Below are 19823 nucleotides of genomic sequence, written 5' to 3'. Positions count from 1 at the left end.
TTTTCCCCACCCATAAGGCATCACTTTTTTAAGACAGAGTTTCTAAAAGTGGTGGTGCAGTCAAAGGAAGACAAAAAGATCAGTTATGTTTGACTCCTCTGTACATCAAGGATTAAGGAATCCTCCTCTGGCCCCTGTAACTAACCTGCTGATGCACAGACATATACAATCCATGTCACTTAAATGGAGCAATGCATTTTCACTGTCATTTCAGCACTGCATATTTTCTTTCAGATGCAAAAGGAAGAAGATGATGCAAAATGTCAGCACAACAGCAAAAACCCGTCTGACCTCCAAGAAAAATAAGCAAGTCTGTCTCTGTGGAAAAGTCAAAGTGCTATACCAGGGTAAAGGTTTTCTGTCTGAGGCAACTTTGTAATCTTGTAATTTATACTTGAAGAAATACAACTGGCAGAAGGTGGGGCTCATGCATTTGCCTTTGCTTTAAAAAACAGCTAAGATTTGTTTGCCAATTCCTTGTTGAAGAGAACACATGAATAAATAGAGGAACATAAGGCTAGACAGACATTTTTTTCCTACTCTCTATTCACAGGTACATTCCTAAAATCCTTGGGATCAGGTTCAAGAAAATAAAACTGTGAGGAGGAGTGCTTTAATTAAATATGTGCTTTGTACAGTAAAAATAGGCTGAGTGGAATATAACTGAATTTATACTCTGTGCAAAAAATAGACAGGAGAATAGCCCAGACATCTTTAACATATAGGGCTGTCATTTCAGCAATTGTGTGCTTTTCACCCAAAACCTCACAGCTGAGCAGTTGGCTATCCTGTTCAATATGTAAGATACCAATTTTTTGGGATGAGCTAAGAACTTCTCCCAAGCAGAGCTGTTTATGAACATTCTTAACAGAATGCATTTTTTATCAAAAGACAGAATAACTCACAGAGATGTATTGATTTAAAAAAAAATTCAGCTGACAAGAGTTTGTGATCCAGGGCTCTGCAGCTACCTCTGGTGACAGCGAGTGAGAGGGGGAGCACGAAGGGAAGAGAGTGAGAGACGATCAGAGCTGAAAAAAATTGTGCTTTATGGTAAGAAAACAAGTATTTCTCTACAATTTCATTTAGACAAAATGTTCAGAGGTTTGTTTTCATTCCACTGAAGTACTAAAAATCATTTTAAAACCTTGAAACCTGTTGTGAAACAGAATTACTGTCTCCCAGCTAACTTTATTCCTAAGTCTTTTCAGCTGATTTCTTTACCCACTTCCAGTGGAAATATTGGTAATTCAGTATAAATTCCCCTGAATTTATTATCTGGGATGTAAGGAGCTGGATGAAAGCTAAAAGGTAATTTTACTTGTTAGGAAGAGGGTTTCACTGTGTTCTTTTGAATGGAAGCAAAGCAGAGAAGTCCCTTTCCCAGTGATCTCTCTCTACACAAAACTTTCCTGCCATGAGAAGGGTGGTAGGTCTGGACTGCAAATTACAGTGACTGTTATGGCTTTCTTAGGTATGGAGAAACATACCTGTCTATCACTTACTCCAGTAAAATCTTCCTTTGCTTGCAACAATATGATTGTAAAGTGAACCATGTTTTGCCGAGTGTGTTGATGAGAAGGTATAGGGCTGGTGAAACATTTGATTTCAACCAACATGTATCATTGGCGCTGACAGAGCTACCATTATATGAGCAGAGACAGGAGTATGCACGCTTCCTAACCCAAGACCCCCGGAATGTGCTGGACTCTTTCTTGTTGGCCCCAGTAGGGTTTGAATCAGGCTGGTAGTGAGGTTTCTGTTTCTTATCGTGGCAGCTTGCTGTCTTGGTACAGGACTAACTGTGGACTACTTCTGTTTTTGTCATGCCACGGAGCCCTTCTCTCCTGCTGGAGAGGCAGTTGTTATGGGAACAGCTGGTATTCATCGGACAGACCTACAGGACAGAGGCATTTTAAGGTAATATGACATCCCATTATGAGAAGTACCAGATCTTATTCTTGAACAAACAGAGCTCTCCTCTGCAAGCCCATGGGTGTGAGTTGCACAATATGCCACTGACTCCTGTGGGCTACCATAATTTATCCTTCTATACTAAGTGCATTCTTGCTAAACAGGGAATACCCAGAAAAGGCAAGAAATTTCACTTGTGACCTGAAAACCAACCAAGTTAATTTTCCAAAAAATATTTTAAAATCTATGTGACTTTGTGGAACGCAAACATCATAATCACTGCATGGAAAATGTCCAAAGCCAAGAAATACACATATAAAATAATTCATTGTTTGATATTTGATATGTCATTGGGAAACATTTCCAGTGCAGTAGTTTCTCCCCTCTAAAGAATTCATAGTGCTGAAAATCCTTCCCTTCCCTTCTTTGACTAGACAAGGGTTTGGGGCAGAATGGGCTACATGGTACATGCACCTTTCACCTGGTGTGATGCCAGGTCTTTTTGCAGTGAGTAGTAGTCAGACAGAAGCAGGGCACAGGTGGGTTGACCTGGACCCCCGTTACCACTCGCAAGGAGAAACGTAGTCCGGGCTGGCACAGGCTGGAGTAAACCTTCACAGAGCATGCTGGCAGCCATGGTCTGCTTTGCTTTCCTTCATTTACCTCCCTAGCAGTCGCTTGGAAAAGCGAAACAGAGGTCTGATGGGTGAAGTCTTTAAACTGGTTCATTGTAAAAGGGAACTGCAGTGAGTGTGAGGAAGCAAAATGATGCCATTGAAGGTATTCATCCTATTCCATTGCAGACCCTGAGGAGGAGGCCTGCAGAAACAGGAGGGCAAGGAGAAGGGACAAGGTCACCCTTAGGATCATGAGCCTCAAACAGGAGGTGTTTAGGTATTGCATCCTGCTGACTCTGCTTTCCACTTGCCCTGTCAGGATCCCGTCCCTTTGGTGCAGATGAGCCTTGTAGCAATCATTGTAATTTTAAATTTAGAATATATCTCCAACATCTGTCACAAAAGAGACTACAGAAATGTTGTGTATATTGAAAAAAATGGCTGATATGCCATGCCTGTCAAAGTTTGTTAGACAAATTCTTCCTCTGTATTGTGCGTATTGCCAAGTTAAATATGGTAAGGATTTAATGGTTTCTTTGAATCCTCTGAAACCATACAAAGGTCAAGACATGAAAGAGGAAACAAACAATCTGTACCTGAAAGTTTTATTTGTGATTTAAATGGGATTACCCAGGAACCTATGTGCCTTGCTAGTCTGAGCACTTTCCAGCATTCAACTCTCAAACAAAAGTAAAATATACTTTTTTAACATCTCCTCTTTGATCTAGTTCCTCTCTAGTCCAAACCTATGTAAAATGGATTTGATTTTTGCTGTAGCAATAATAGATTTTTTTCCTTTTTTTCCTGAACTGATTTTGATCCTGAACTGCATTGGTTTTCATTCTAAATTCCTTCCTAGCATCATTTAAAGCCACAGTGTTAAAAAAAAAAAAAAGAGAAACAAACCCCATAAGCCCGTGACAAATATACTAGGCATGTTAGTCAGAATTTATTACAGACTTTAAGAGAGATTATAGATTTAGTCTGGGCTTTTGGTGAAAAATACATTTCAGAAAATTCCCAAATACCAGAAGACTAAAATCTTCACCACATGGGTTATCATCTGCAATCCATTTGAAACCAGAAATATCTTTGCAAAGTGTTACTGCCTCGGTGTGGTCCATTCTTATTTTCAAGCACTTTTGTTTTTCTCAATCAACACGTGTCCTACAAAAAAAGATATTCTGTGGGCCTGTCTGGATCTACTTTTCCCCACCTCATCAGGAAGGATACCTAAGGGCAAAATAAACAATTTCTGCACATTTCTTGAAACAACAAGTAGATCAGAGTCGTAGAGCATTAACAAAAGCAAACTAACACTGTGCCACCACCAACAATTGAAATAAAGCAAAAATAAAAATACTCCCCCCAAAACAGCAGGGAACTGTACACAAGTAGGTGGCAGTGCTGGCATCAACATTGCTGCCTCAGTGCTATTGTTAGGGTCTGAGAATTTGCACAGCTATTAACTACATCTTGTTTGCTGCTGCTATAATAGTCTAAAACTGGTAAATATAGTGCCATGAGCCCAGCTGGTTTGTATTCAAAATTGCACAGGGAAAAGTATAGGCAGTATAGAAAAAACCCCCCAAACAACCAATAGTCTCTCTCATTTCAGGAAATAATAAAAAAGAAGCAGTTTTTCCTCAAAGGTCTGGATAATTATGTATTTCTACTATACTGGTACTACTGTTGTTACTATCACTATTGTTACGCTGATAGTCACCCAGTGGTACTAGGGCACTTAATCTATTATCTTTCTGTAAGTATAGTTTTGGCTGCAGATGTGTCTTTGTTTTTCAGGACCTGTGTAATCAAGAGAGAATTTGCATTCTGTCTTCGGCAGCTGACATCATTACAAGCTAACTTCTGCATCTGAATGCATTGGGCAAACCTGAAAAATATGCTTAATAGGCTTGCTTTTATCTAACTGGTTCTGATCCACAAAAAGGGATTTTTACCTCCTGGACTAGTGGAAATACTTTCAGTCATGTGTCTCCTTATTCTTGCTAGGATTGTATATAAAGAATCCTTGGTCCCAAACCAGAGAGCAAACAACCAAGTCTCTTGGTGAAGTTATGGCAAGGCTTTCCTCTGCACTCTCATGGAAACATATGATATGGTTGCCCATATGATAAAAGTGACTGACTACAACAATCCATGTCATTCCTTCTGAGTCCCACCTGCCATACTGCGCACCTCAGCTTGTCAGAGGTGCTTACACACTGGAGGGAATTTGCAGAATGGCAATTGAAAAGACAGAGGGTTTCGCCACTACATTGCAAGCAAAGTAAATACTTCAGGACACTTTCGCTGTGGAAAGCTAGAACAGAATAGCTTTTTTTTTTCAGGTAAGCTGTGAAGGGGGTGGAGGTTGGGGGGGGTGGAAATCTGGTTAATAAGATCAAAATGATTTTATAACCCAGAAATCAGAGAACAAAGTAATTTTTGGTCTATGGAGTATGAAAACCAAAATGGAACTCTTAGTGAATCATCCCACAGCTCTCTCTAGAGGGTTGAGTTAAATGGACAGGATCTCCATCTAGAGGCACAGAAAGGCAGCTACCACATAAAGCAGTCATTTCCAGCAGTAGGATGGCTTCAATATATGTTGAAAATTTAGATACTTACTTAATCTCTCAGGTGTAGGAGCCCCACATTTTACTACAATTTACATTTTATTATAATTAAGGAGCAGAGATATAATTTGATGAAATTCTGAAACCATTACAGTTAGATATTCTTGTAGCAAACAGTCTGAATACTGAGGTATAATTAGGCTGGGGTAGCCACTGCACAGGCACACATGCTCAGGCCTGAGCTCATCCACTGCCACCAGTATTATTTATTCACCACTTTGGGCATGATCCAACTCAAAGTGTTGTTTCAGAGTCGGTTGTAAATGGGTCAGAAGAGCAGCTGGTGTCATCAAAAGGTGACAAAACTAGGGACTAGCTCATGCCACACTCACATTTAATCAGTGGACCTATGCTGATTTCCACTTGCAGAGGTTATAGGCTAGCTAGAAAAGGGAGATCAAAGTGACAGATTGCAGTAAGTCACTTCTCTTTCCCTCCTTGCACTACACCACTGTTGCTGGAAGTTGACTGAAGCTCCTCTCACCAGTCAACCACAAGACAAGTTTTATCTGACTATAACTACCTTCTTCAAGCACTTTAGATAAAATACTCATACCAGAACTCAGACTAAAATTATACCTATCCTCAGCCATAAGAAAGGTTCCCTCAGCAGAAGAGTTATTTAAGCTTCTGTTAAGATTGAATTGAAGATCATTAGATTCCAGGATATATTCTCTGAAGGGACAGTGCCATGATAGGTAAGTACTCTCTCTGCAGCCCAGCATGAATTGGAGGCACAGTACTTCATTATCCTCATATCAGCTATCATGCCTGTGCTATTAAATAGAAAAACCTTATGAGAGCTACTCAAAGTCCCTGGGTGACAAGTGGCAAAGCTTGTGAAAGAGGAGAGGGTTCAGAAGGCTGGCTGAAACCAGCTCACAATTTGTTCTGAATACCTGGAGTTAATGCATAACAGAAATGCATCTCTTATTTAAAACATGTACAGGTAGATCTAAAAAAAAAAAAACAAACCCAAAAGAAAACAAAAAAACCCCCAAAACAAAACAAAAAACACAAACCCACACTATTTCTGTTTTTTTCTGGTTTAATTGACTTGTTTTCTGCCAAAGCCTGAAGTAATATTGGTGATGAAATAATAACGGAGAACTACAATACAGTACAGGGGGGTCTCTCAAAGAACTGCTGATTAACCCCCTCAACATGCCAGTGAGTGCAGCAAAGATGCTGTGGTATTTCAGTGAATCTCTGCAAATCCCTCCAAGTCGTGGAGGTCCTTTAGGGACCCTGAATAAGCCCATGGAGACTCTCACTGTTCCTCAGAGATTTTGCAGCCTTCAGTAGTGTCTGTGACAGGAATATTAACACACTGAGGGCCCAAAGGGACTCTTACTGAAGTTAAAGAAAGTCTTTCCTTTTCCCTTGGTTGGAAATAGTGTTAGTACATTGCTTTTATCAGTGATTTCCTTATTCACCCACTTACTATCTAGCAGACTCGCTTGTGATACCTCTAGACCATCCTTGAACTTGCTTTGGAAAGTGCCCAGTTTCTTTACTCAGCAAATGATTTTAAAATTCATGTTTAGTCCATCATGGTCACCCCTACACGAAGTTCTCAAGTGCTTGAAAATCTAGTCCGTTCTGCTTCTGTGTCCCTTAATCTTGGGGATTTTTACACATCTTCCATCTTACTTAACAGCTTACCGAAGATGTAGATTAGAAGCCCAGAGAAGAAAGCTGACTCAGATATAAAAGGAGTTGACTCAAATTCTTTGCAAGAATTTAAGCATATATTGAACTCTAGTTCAAACTTGCTTCTGAGAGGGCAGCTAAATCTTTATTTATGCTTGTATTTCTGCAGACTGCATTTAAGGTGGTGATAGTGAAATAGTGAAAGAACCTAATTAGTTCTTTACCTTACCAGAAAGGAGTGGTACCTAAATTCCCAAATTAGAATCCATATTTCCAAGCACATTCTGCAGTCTGAGAAAAGTTTGTGAAAGATGGAAAGATGCTAACAATACTTAACAAAATGTTTGTAAATCTCAAATGAAGTGTTTGCTATAGCTAATTACAAACATGTTGATCACAACTATGAATGTTTACTGCGAGCCTGCGTGATCATCTCCCCTTTTGTGGACAGAGAACCTCAAAGATTACATATTCCTTGCCAAAGGAAGGAAATATTTATTTAGCAGTTTTTCTGCAGCATTTATGTTCCCAGTTGCTGTATTATTATAGGCTCTCTAAGACTCTGACTGTGTTATGTTTCACTAAATGACTGCTACCTACTTTAATTACATAGACTGTAGTTGCAGACTAATTGCATTTTTACTCCACTCCAGGTTTAAGAAATCTGTGTCTAATTCTGGTTCTGATGCATGGCTCCAGATACTGGTCTCAACACGCTGCAGTTAACAAGGTAAAATACCTTAGCTTTGCATATGAATAATTCACCATGGCATTAAGAGAAGCCCCTATCCTATGTTAAACAATAATGTAATGTTTAACAAGGTTAACTTAATAACAGGAAACTGGGGGACTTGTCTCTGACCATGTACCTTCTGTTAAAAATATATTCAGCATCACTGGGCCAGGAAGACTAAAATGCATAAGCAAATACTCTCAAGCTCTCTGCACATTTTGATTTTTAAAGAGACATTGCAAAGGTTGTTCACATCAAACTTTATCCTCTCTTGCATGTTTGCAAAAAGAAAATATTCAGAATATTTGAAATGCAAGGTTTCAGAAGTGCTAAATGGGATTATTTGAATCCAAAACTATTAAAGCCTGAGAAGCATTAACTAACACAGGATAGAGAAGAGCAGGTGATTATTGTATGCATGGGTCTGCACTGTGAGGCATGAAAAGGCTACACCGAATATTGTCCCTAGGTGCAAAGGCTTCAGCTCAGCTTCTCCTTCATGGGAGACAGTTTACTATGATTACTAAACACAAAAACTTATGCCCCTGTCACAGGAACTGCTTGGACATAAGTGTGTAGAGAAAATACTGTTATCCCACGGGGGGGGTTGCAAACTGATCTTGTCACTTTAGCAATGAAGTCTGTGAGATACAACGCTTCCACAGGGTGATGGTGATGAATATACTTGATGTCTCTTGTACCTTTCATTCTAATTCAAAGATGGGTTAAAAAAAATAAAAAAGAAGAAAGGCTTTTTAGACAAATAGGTTGATTCTGAAATTCAGGCTTCTAGAGACTGTTCTTATATTTTATGGCATAGGAACCTCTTTCATGTTGTGGCAGAAGCACCACGTCAGCTTCACCAAGACTGTTGCTAGAACTACTTGACTGGCATGAAGTCAGTTGCTCTCCCATTTCTGGTACTGAGGATCTCAAACTGGTTTTATTAATATGCCGAAATTCCGTAATTATGCTGTAGATTACTCTCTACCTTCCTTTGGCAGGCTTATCTTTATTGTCTGCAAGTTTGCCATTTCTGCTTCCTCATCTCAGACCACCTTTCCACAGCAAACATGTCTGAGGAGAAAAAGACTACTAACTAGTATATTTTGTTTCCTGACGTTTTACTTTACCCTCGTCTTCTGCAGTGTCACCTACATGGTCCAGTTCTCTCGATCTAATTCTATCTTTACTTAACAACTCTTTAAATTGGGACTTGATGGTAAAGCAAACTTACGGAATATGAAATACTATCTAGATAGGAATACTACCTAGTAATGTACCTAGGGAACAATCTCCTCCATCAAACTGCTGAATCCCTGGGGCGTCATGACTGAGATTAAATCCCTCCCACTGTGCCATGCAACAGCAGCAGAATCACTCAGCAGCGATTGCTGCATTGCAATGTGCCTCCACGCAGCACAAACCTACTTGATGGGCACCAGTACATACCTAAAGATAGATATATCAGGAGGTGTGGGGCAAAAGAAAAGAGAAAATAATAAATGGGGTGAAAGCAAGAGGGAGGAAATGGGGACAAGGCTGAGGTGTGAATGAAAAAGAAAAGAAGTTAATGAGGAGAAAGAATAAGAGTGACTGCAAGAGAAACAAAGAGTTCTGCATGAGCATTCACCTGGGCTACTTGAATTGTCATGCCTTATTGCCTGTTTTCAGTAGAAATTCCTCACTGACCCTAGTTTCAGTACCTGTCTGTATTATCCCATGCCAGCCCACAGAGGGATTGGCTAGCATTCCTTCACATCTTGTGCATTGAGCAGTATTGTTGAAGCACTGAAGTGACTTAAAGATCTGAAATCTCACCCCCAGTAGTCATTCAAACATTTAATTTCTTAAATCCTACTGCCATTCACTAAGACTTGGCCTCCATAACCTCTTTGGAGAAGAGGATGTAAATTATTTTTTCAAAAAGTTACCTTTCTTTCCCTAATTAGGAATTCCAGTCTATTCAATTTTCCTATACAGATGATTTCTTCCCCTGTAGGTTGCTTTTGTTGTTTCCTGTGCTGTTATCTATGCTGTGGACATGAATTTATTTCCCCCATGCCCTATTATTCTTTTCTTGCTCAGTTCTGCAGCAAAGCCATGACCCTGGGTCTGGGACCATTAGCAATCAATTCCATGATGGGTCTGCCTCCAAAAGGTATGAGATTCAAATAATCAAGTGGGATTCAGATGCTTATCTCCAGCTAAAGCTGGCATTTATCATAGGGTTTCTATATTTCTGCCTGTGATCCTTGAGGAAGGTAAAATGTTCAAAAAAATAATAGAAAGAAATTACATAAAGTAAGCAATGAAGGGAAACTGTGACCAAACTCTGGGGACCCCCGGAGCCTGGTGTCCAGCACACCACGTCCCTCCCTGCTGTCTCAGCTGAACTGGCAGAGGCACAGCTCAGTGCCATGGAACAGCCACAGCTCTCTGTGAAGTCATGTCTTGGGGATTTGAGTTGTCTTAGTATCTTTTTTTTTGCTGTTTCTGTTTGTATTACCAAGTGCTGCCTCCGCAACTCCTCTCCTTAACAGCGACGCTCCTCCCTCAGACCTTTGCAGTGGCTCTGCTTTAGGGAGAAGCAGGATTTGTAACCTATGGGTCTGGGACAAACCCACATCACTCTTCTCGTTCATTCCCTTTCCATTTTTCCTTGCTGCCTAGTGCAGCACCTGGTTACCTTTCAGTCTCTCTGGTCTTTCTCATCTTGTTCTCCATCTCTCTGCTGCTCAGATCAGTCTTCTGGCTATCACTTTCCTTAGGTCACAATGTATTGTTTTTCTCATCTTCTGGTCTAACAGTTACTACTCGCTTTGCTGGCAGTGCTCAAGTCTCATTTCTCTCAGCACTTTAAACTGCAGAAAGGTAAAAAAGATTCATGCAGTCTAATACAAACCTCCTAGCAAGTCTAGCAGGAAGCGATGCTGTACTGACATGCTACGGTGCTGCCCTCCCACTCGAGATGAATGTTGGGTGAGGCTGATCAGTGGCTCTACCAGACGACTTACAGAAATAGTCCTAATCTTCATCAGCTCTTCTCTGAAGTTTGTAAGAAACTGATATATCAGTACTGACAGTTCCAAAATAATGAGAGCCAGTTTTTCCCTGTTTGAGAATGATCAGTGGGGCAGAGTATCCTTTATATAATATCCTTTATGTAAGAGAAGTAATGAAAATTGTTTTAGGTGAGAAATGCAGAAGACCCATGAGTGGAGAATCAGGAGACATAACCAGTCAGGAGTGAGGTGTTCTGCTAATCTGTGTGTTTGATTATGAAGTGAATCAGATCCGTCTGAGCAGGGATTGTTTTTAGTAAGTATGAAAAGTGGCATATTGTGAGGCTAGTTTGAAGGGATGACCTTATAACAGCAGAGAAGTGGCAGTATATTTTTAACAATGCGAAAGTATCCAATAGTAGCACAGCAATAACAGGGCTGAGAGGAACAGAAGATAGTAAATATACCTAATTTATGCACATATAATAAGTAATTATATTATATATAGAATGTATGCATATGTTCAATTATTTCTTCATAAGCAAATTACACCAACACAGTCACTGTAAACAGTAGCAGTGAGATGCCCCAAGTGGGAAAGTAGAACTAGGATGGGAGAACTGATTTTCTCCTGCTGAAGTTTTTGGTTCTCTGCAGCTCCCAGAGTTTGAGGCTGAACAAAGCCTCAGTAACGCCACACTGATTTGCAGATGTCGTGTACCCCAGTCATATATGCCTTGTGATACTCTTTGAGAAGTCTATGGCTCAAAGGCACATTTCACAGCTCCTTGCTCTCAGTCACTCACACTATAAGCCTGTGACTTCAAAGGGATATCTGAAAGGAAATGTTTGGAGGGAAAAAAACCCCAGAGAAAGATTGTCTGCTTGTCTCTTTTTTTTTTCTGCTCATGATATAACAGGCTTAAGATACTTTGGTATAACTGCTTCTCAGTGGGTCATTTTTTCCTTCTTCCTTTACAAAGACCACAAAAAGAAATTGGCAGTGAGGAAGAAAACAGCTGTGTGATCCCAATCCAGATGCTGTCATCTTAGAGTGGACTTGTCAAAAAGCAGGCAAGCAACTTTCCATCTCTAAGCAGACTCCTTTGGTCAAGCTGGAATGATGTCCATGATAGTGACTCTCAGACTTTTTCATATCAGGACTTTCAGTAGTAGCATATGCAAAAGCATGTACTGCTCCCTGCTGCATATCCAGTCATAAAGTAAATAAGAAAAGTCTCTGAGGGTTGGTGGTGCCCTTTCAGGCTGTAGGCAACATCACTTAGATGACATTTTCTCTTGTTTCTGAGTGTAAATGAGGTTCAGTTCTAAATTCAGTCTGTTTCAAGGCTTTAAGCATGTTACCCATAACATCAATGTCCTCCACATATATGAAGTCCTGAATGGCTTTCGTGAAGTTTCTGAAGTGTATCTTTTATTATACGTAAAGTAGGATTAGATTATTTTGTTTTACATTTTTAATGAGTTAATTTGGATCTGTTTGTTTTAGTCTGTGATATGCAATGCAATCACATTGAATGTTTGATACCCTGAAAGGCACTGAATAGTTAAAATGCAGACACTCTTGTTTGTAGAAAGACATAATGGAGGGATTTACAGTCAAGTTAATGTGTAACCTCTTAATCTTTCTAATGTTATGGTTGGAAAATGCCCTTTAAATTTAATTATCTGCTTCTTTACATTTACTACTTTGCAAATGAGCATTTAAAAATGTCAGTCATCTCTCTTTACAGAGATCTATAATAATTTTGTATCCACTCATAATGATGTTGGTCATCCTAAGCTAATGCCACCCAACCCACTATGCCACTGACAGCATCATTTATTTTCTTCTTAATTGTCTGAGGTTTGCATATCTCAGACCATGTAATTCAGGGCATAGTGTGCTTTCTCCTTTACCCCACCATATATTAGAAGCATTTCAAATCTTAATAGACTATGGTTTTGCATCTTCAGGTAGCAAAAATCTCAGTAACTAATTGGGGATGGGTGGCATTGTCCTGAGAAGAGACTTATTCCAGAAAAATATCTAAATTATTAATGTTTTGACAAATAGAAAATAAATCTCAGGAAGTAACTTAGTATAGATTCTACGTAAGATACAAACTATGTCAATACATTATCTATAGTTTCATATCAATTTCTCAAATGTTTGGAAGAGCAGGCAACAATTTATTATTTTCTTTTCATGGGGGATACTGTGGGGTCTGCTGTTTTTGAAAACAGTTGCCATTTTGACTGTCAGGTGCAACAGGAAGTTGAAAAAGGTATTGGTTTAACTATGTGGCAAGGCTGGGTCCTGTAGGAATAGGTGACAAGCAAATATTTATCAACACAGAGTCCAATGGTATCCAACACCCTGCCTCATAATATCAGCTAACACGATCCAGGCTGACCACTATTGTCAGGTGGTCAATGGAGAGCAACAGCACAATTACATCAAAAAACAATTGGATATATTCCCGGTTCTCATACTCCTGCATACAGGAGTAAGAGGCTCCATGGGGGCCTTTCTCTGCTGAGACAGAAAGGAAAGTGAAGAGTGGTACCATCACTGATTCATTCCTATCAACAATCTTGCTTGTGCTTCTAAGACCTGACACAAGGGATGTGTCTCAGTTATCCACACAGGCTGGAAACAGGCAAGGGACAAAAAAGTGTAAGGGATGTGGAAAAATACAGGACAATTCCTTACTTACACCTTACAGAAGTGTATTGCTTCTTTCTTTCATTATCTCCAAGGTAGGTATTGCAAATGCATAATCCATTTAGATTAGAGATAGCACATTTGAATTGCATCACCTGTGCAAAGAAGATCAAGCACCCAAAGATGGCATTCCCAAGTAACACAATTATATCTGGTAATAAGACAAATGTCTTTTCTAGCTACTCCTGCTGGGTCTTGTGATTTGCTTAATTTATACCCCATATTTCTGCACAATCTGTTTATAACCAAACATAGTAACACAGTTCATAGTTATTTTCAACTACAGACTTGGCAGAGAGACTAAGAGAACTGAAGTCTTACACTTTTTCTGGGAGAATCTCTTCTTGCTGTTTTGTAGTCTTCACAGGTGAAGGAGGTTTGTTGCTTTACATCAATGGACTGGTTTAGTGCTCCAGATAGTGAGAAACTGATGCAACTTACCTTGAACTAAGCGGAGCCAATATGCCTCAGACTCCCATGTGTAAATACACATGGACTTTAAACACAAATAGAAATTTGAGTTTCAGGCGTTCTAGCAATTTTGTCATGGACCTGCTGCACATACCTTGCAATACCTTCTGTTCTTTCAATAATAGGAAACTGGGTGGTGTTTGAGAACAAATAAATAGTGATCCAGTCTATTCTGATGCAAAGAGTGTACTGATATTCGGCTGAAAATAAAGACAATGTAGTAAAAAGAAGAGAAGCTCATAGGTTTCGTAGTTTCTCTTTTGCAATCTTGTGATGCACACTGTGCTTCTGTGATCAGAAAGTGGTTCAATCTACCTGTGTTTGTTACAGTCAGTATAAGAATAAAGCTTATGTAGTAAATTTGGATGAGTGAGCCAAAAGTTTTGGTTTTGCAAGGCTCTCTACAGGAAGTGACAAAAGGTGTTTCTGAAAGACTTACAAGCAAACTGATGAAGACAGTAGCATTAACGATGGGGAATGCCAAGAAGTTTAGTGTTTCACTTTAGATAAACAATTGATTGTTAGGATGTTCATATGTGACTTTCTTAAGCCTATGAATTCAAGACTGCTCATAAGAGTGTGGCATTTCTTGCTCCCAGACAGACAAGACACACAGTTTGGGGCTTCCTCTCTTTCATCGCCTTGGAGCCCAGGAAAGGCACTGTGGAAAGTCTCCTCGGAGAGAGCTAAATGAAAGCTCTCTCTCCAGCCTCAAAAGAATATCTTGAATAAGAGCTTGCCATGAGTAAGTTATGTTTGTCTCACCATATCCAGGCAGGTTAAACCAGTGTTGAGGTTTAAGAAATGTTTTGAATTCTTGTGAGGTTTTTTTCTAAATGCTTTTGCCAGCTATGAGAGAACCAGCCCACATGATTTTGCCTCGGCAGCCTGAGTGGTTAACACTGTTCTGACTCTGATGGGACTGTTTCCTTCAGAGTGAGAAACTGGTGACACAAGGCAACTACTTGCTAGTGAGATTTCCTTATTTACAGGAGACCTTTCTGTTTCCTTTGCCAGGGCTGAGCACTAACAAAGTCTGTCCCTGGCAGGCACCTCTGTGCCCCAGAAGCCCTCTCCTTGATTTCCACAAAAATCATGTTGAAGCGACATCCATCTCCCCCACTTCCAGCCCAGGCACAGCCTCCCATCACCAGCTCAGCCCTTGAGACTGCAGTTAGGGAAGTGCCTGGCATTGTCTATCTTCCCCCTGTATATACGGCAACTGGGAGCCTTGGGGAAGGACCTCACCAACCAAAGAGGCTGCTGTGCCCCATCCATTGAGCTTAAAAGATTGCGTCTCACCCCCTTGGCATTAACATGGTTGTTGTTATCTTTGGGGACAATGGGCATCTGCTGGCTAATGGCACCCTTTAGGAACTGTTAGCTCTTGATACCTTGATTTGAACTAAGCAACATGGTGAGCCACTGTACGGTTTCACTGAATTTATGAGTGAGTTTTAGCTGGTATTGTTTCTGGAGCAGCTGGGCAGTGCCCAGCAGAGCAGGGTCCTTACCCTGCCTGAAGCCTTGTGCCATAACCAAGGTATCAATTAGAGAATAATTGTGTTCATAACAGGCAAATCATAAAATCATAGCAAAGCTGTATGGAGAGAACTTCTGGTCTCCAAAAAGCTGCAAATGTACTTCTCTTAAAGTAAGTTTAACTACAGTTCTTAGAAGCATCCATTACTTGTCTGTTGAGTACTTTTAGCAGCTTAGACTTTGTTATTTGTACAGTTTCACTCAGATTATTACTTATTTGGGCAACAGCTACTCTCCAAGAATTCCCTCAGTTCCTATTTGCACTGTGGCAAACATATCAGCTGGGCAGAAGAGGCAATTTTGAACAAGTACCTGTGAGGAACTTTCAGCATAACCCAACCAGCACAGCTAACTAAGCAGCACAGCCCATCTCCTGCTACTTTGAGAATATTCTGAAGATACCTGCATGCCTTCTTCTCTCACAGGACATACATAAGAAGTCTGTGAACAAAAAAACAAGTGCATCCCAGAGTCAGATATCTCTGGCATCTGCTCTTTCACAGAGCAGGAAGGTTCTCTTGTGCATTGTGTACCTGATCCTACCCGGCTCAGCCGACACCATCCTAATTCAGTTATTGTTTCCTTCCTTTTAAGGAAAGGAGTTGAGTGTTTTCTTCCTTCCTTCCTCTTACAACCTGGACCCTGATGCTTTATTCCTATTGTGTTGTCTTGGTTATCTCCTTTTGTCCTCCTATTTTTGTTCAAGGAGCTGTTATATCACCAACAGTGACAGCAGCTACGCCAGAAAATACAAAAGGTGGTTAGGGCTATATTTATGTTCTATTGTAGTTTTGTTATTTCCTATCCTTTTTGTTCTTTACTGCTATATTTCTCGATATAGTTGATCTGTATTGCATTTTTTTCTGTTTATCTGTCTTCTTGTCGTGGCGTACACAAGGGTTTTGGACAGAACTGTGAATATTAGACAAAGGACAGTAATTTCAATATAATCCAAATTACACGGGCTAATCAACAATAACCAGTGTTTCTGTCACAAAGTGCACACCCGTTGAATGTGCAGTGTCTCCGATGTCTCTTCCTCTATATTGTTTGGTTTTGAGATTCACTGAGTTAATCTGAGCTCCCTCTGTAACTAACAGAGCTATCTATTCATGACAAAAGTGCACAGATATTTGCTTGTGTTAGATTCCCTTCATCTGCTCTGCAAACATGCTACTTTTGTGCAGGTTTATATTCTTAAGAATGAATTAAATATCAGGCTGCTCATGAAAACAGCAGCCACTGGGAGGATATTACAGACTTTTCATGGAGTGAGTTGTGAATTTCCACACTTCAGCATTGGCAGTGGAAGCCTGACTTGGAGAGCGCTGAGAGCAGGGGTCTACTGTATAGGCCACATTACTCATCCAAACTCCAATTTCAGAGTCTGAAATCCCATGGTAAATTGCTCCAAAAAAAAAAAATCAATAGGTCAAAAGCCCTGTGTATGCCAAAGGCAAAACTTCTGTTGCTTTTGGTAGGTTCATGACTTTTCCACAAAAAAAAGGAAAAAACCAGGATTGGTGTCTGGGGACTAGTCCCAGTTCATTGTTTTATTGGATTCAGAATTATATTCTTCTGTTCCCTGCTGTAAACTGTCCTGGGATCAGGCTTGCTATTCATCACTTAGGAGAAAAGTCTGTCTCCGGTACCCCTTTGTAACATTCAGAGTGCCCAACCAAGCGTTTCCTCCTTCTGAAGGACAACACTTCCCTTTCCTCCCCTTAGCACAGGGTCATGCAAAACTACCTGGGGCTGTGACTGTTGACAGGCAGTTGGCACACATAATTTATTGCAAAACACATCTGCAAAGTGCAACATTGGGTTCATGGTTGGAGCCTAATGGGTTTCTGAGTATCCCAGAGCTGTAGGTGCAGTCCGCTTTAAAGAGTTTTTTCCAAGTGTGTGTACAGGACAGTGCTTCCCCACTTTTAAGCACCTGCTGCAGTTTGCCCAACACATTCTCTTTATGGCTAGATTGATTTCTATGTATATAACCATTTTAAGTTCATAAAGTAACATGGAATCTTTAACTGATAAAAGCACTTTGTAAATGACAGAGGCTAGCAAAAGTATCATAACAAAGAGCATAGTAATAATTATGAACAGCCATGAAAAGCAACAGAACAACTAAGGAATAAAATCCCATCTTTGCCATTCACCTATTCTATGGAGGAGTTGTGGATAACAGACATTCATTCCTTTATATACTGGAAATTAAAACTGTGGAAATAGCTGCAGCAAGAAGAGCTACTGGGGTGGGATTGGGAGGTCCTGGCAAAGACGAGGTCATCATACTGCAAAGAGAAGGAGGGGAAAGAAATTATAAGACTGCCATGGGCAAGTGTTTCTCTGAATAAAACAAACTAGATCTAAATAATCACCATTTTTACTCAGGTCTTGTCATTGAGTGAATAAGACAAAAGAATAAATAAATATCAGCAAAACAAATTGAACTCCCCCACATTTGCCCTTCCACCTCCTAAAAAAGAAAAACTGTGTTCCCTGTAGTAGAAACATTAGTACTAGATTCAGACTTTTCTTTAGCTCCTTTATGCTACTCCTGTTGTGTGAGGTAATGGAAAAGCTTTCAGGCAACTGAATGTTTTCCCCCTGCTGGAAAACCTCTGGGTGGCTTAGACCCAACATTTAAAAACACTTAAAGATGTGAATAACTTCAAAATACCACAGGTGGCCACATCTAATGGTTTAACACAAAGGGCACTAATTAAAGTCCTCTCTGTGTAAAAGCAAAGGCAAAAGGCAATGCTATATGTATATTTGCCTCTTCAAAAAAATCAGTGGGGACTAAAGGAAATTCCTAAGAGAACTGTTGGATGGAAGATTGGTTCTTTCAGTTCAGTCACTGAACCCATACAGAGTGGCAGGAGCAATGCAGTATTCCCAGGAGCAACTGGGCTCTGCCTGCGAGGCTGGGGCTGAAGAATCACCATTGGGAGAAATATGGTGTTTCCTCCTTCAACCCACATTGCTTTCTGCCCTGGTTCTCCTCAGTGTTAGGAGAACACTTAGGTGGTGGTGGCTGTCATCCAATGGGCAGTAGCTTTGGATATCTCCTCATTTCACATCAGCCATGAGATGGAAGGTATGTCCAGGGAGGTTGTGTCCAGCAGATCAGAAATATCTGTAATCTAGCAGAGATTTCTAATAATAAAAACAAAAAGCTTCTGTCCAGTGACTGATGCATCTTGGAAAGCAGTTTGAGAGCAAACCATAGGTCCAAGATCAACAATAGAGGATATACTATTTGGTAACCTGAAGTACGTGGCCTGTGAGGGAAGGTTCGGGGAAATAGGCTTGTTTAGCCTGAAGGAGAAATGGCTTTGGGGTTACCTGACAGCAGCCTGCCAATACCTACAGGAAAGCTATGAGAAGATGGAGCCAGTCTTTTTATAGTGGTGTGTGGTAGGAGGATGAGAGAAAACAGACATAACGTTTTTGATAGGATTTAAGGAAAAATTCTTTCTCCATCCAGCAAAGCAGTGGACCAGGTTGCCCAGAGATCGTGTACAGGCTCCATCCTTGGAGTTTTTCAAGATACAATGGATAAAACCTGGTCTGAGCTTGACACTGACCCTGCTTTGAGCAGGAAGTTGGAGTAGACACCTCCTGAGGCTCCTTCCACCTGAACTAGTCTGTGTTTCTGCGGTTATGTGATTCTAGCATATGCCATGAAGTTCGCAGGTACTGTGGACCAGGGGAGCAGGAACACATCCTTTTGTTTAATATGCATTCAGATATTAGGAAAGAAACCCACGTGATTGTGCAGAAAGCAGTCTGGGAGTCTGGCAAAAGCACACTAGAGAGAAAAAGGAATCAGCATAATGCAGATCTTTGGCTTCTTACTTGGAGGTGACACAAAGTCAAGGCTCCCATAGCATCTGGTCTGCACTAGAATTAACTGCCCCAGAGTTTGTCCAGGGGGAGTCACCAGCCTGTAGCCTGCAGTGTGGGATGTCTGCTGCTTCCCAGCAGCTGAAGCCAAGAGATTGCCCCAGAGAATCAGAAAGACATCCCACCTGTCCTGATTTCCACAGCTCTGACCTGTTATTGACCACCAGTTACTCTTTGCAACCAGTCTGAAAGAAAGGGACCCCAAGGATGGATGGAAGGGCCCATAAAGAGCAGCTTAAAGAGCACAGATTAGACTTTTCCAGTTCTGCCCCACTTCCAGAGTTTTCCTGGTACAAGGCACCATGTAAGCAGAACATCTATGATGGGAGCAAAGCTGTACGCTGGTGAAACTCAACAGCAAGAGTGGCTGCTCAGGTACATAGCTCAGCTCATACCAAAGTAAAAGGCCCTTAAGCGCAGGTGAATAGGCCCCAATTTTGCCCTTAACCCTTATTTCTTTCTTTGCCCTACCACAAGTTCACATACCTGTTGTAATGAAGCAAATGAGAAGATCCCAAGCCCTGCACTGTCTTCCAAACTAGTGCTAGCTTATGTATAAGCTAGAGAAATGACTGGTTTAGCAGGCCCTAGCAGACCCACAGAATA

General features: G+C 40.6%; 1 protein-coding gene across 3 annotated transcripts in view; it reads right to left on the bottom strand.

The window, feature by feature from the left end:
* CHRM2 (cholinergic receptor muscarinic 2) overlaps positions 1-19823 on the bottom strand; it is a 107001-nt gene that overhangs the window by 6560 nt on the left and 80618 nt on the right. For 2 of the 3 annotated variants that reach the window (XM_052790393.1, XM_052790390.1), the window contains exon 1: positions 13611-13731. The exons of the other annotated variant lie outside the window; for it this stretch is intronic. The gene's annotated coding sequence lies outside the window, so the exon portion shown is untranslated. Of the gene's footprint in view, positions 1-13610; positions 13732-19823 lie in introns of those variants that run through there. 3 annotated transcript variants of the gene reach the window in all.

This window comes from Harpia harpyja, chromosome 6 (assembly GCF_026419915.1).
Source record: "Harpia harpyja isolate bHarHar1 chromosome 6, bHarHar1 primary haplotype, whole genome shotgun sequence".
Lineage (NCBI taxonomy): Eukaryota > Metazoa > Chordata > Aves > Accipitriformes > Accipitridae > Harpia > Harpia harpyja.
Note: the sequence above shows the minus strand (reverse complement) of the source record. Positions and strands in the feature narration are given on the sequence as shown.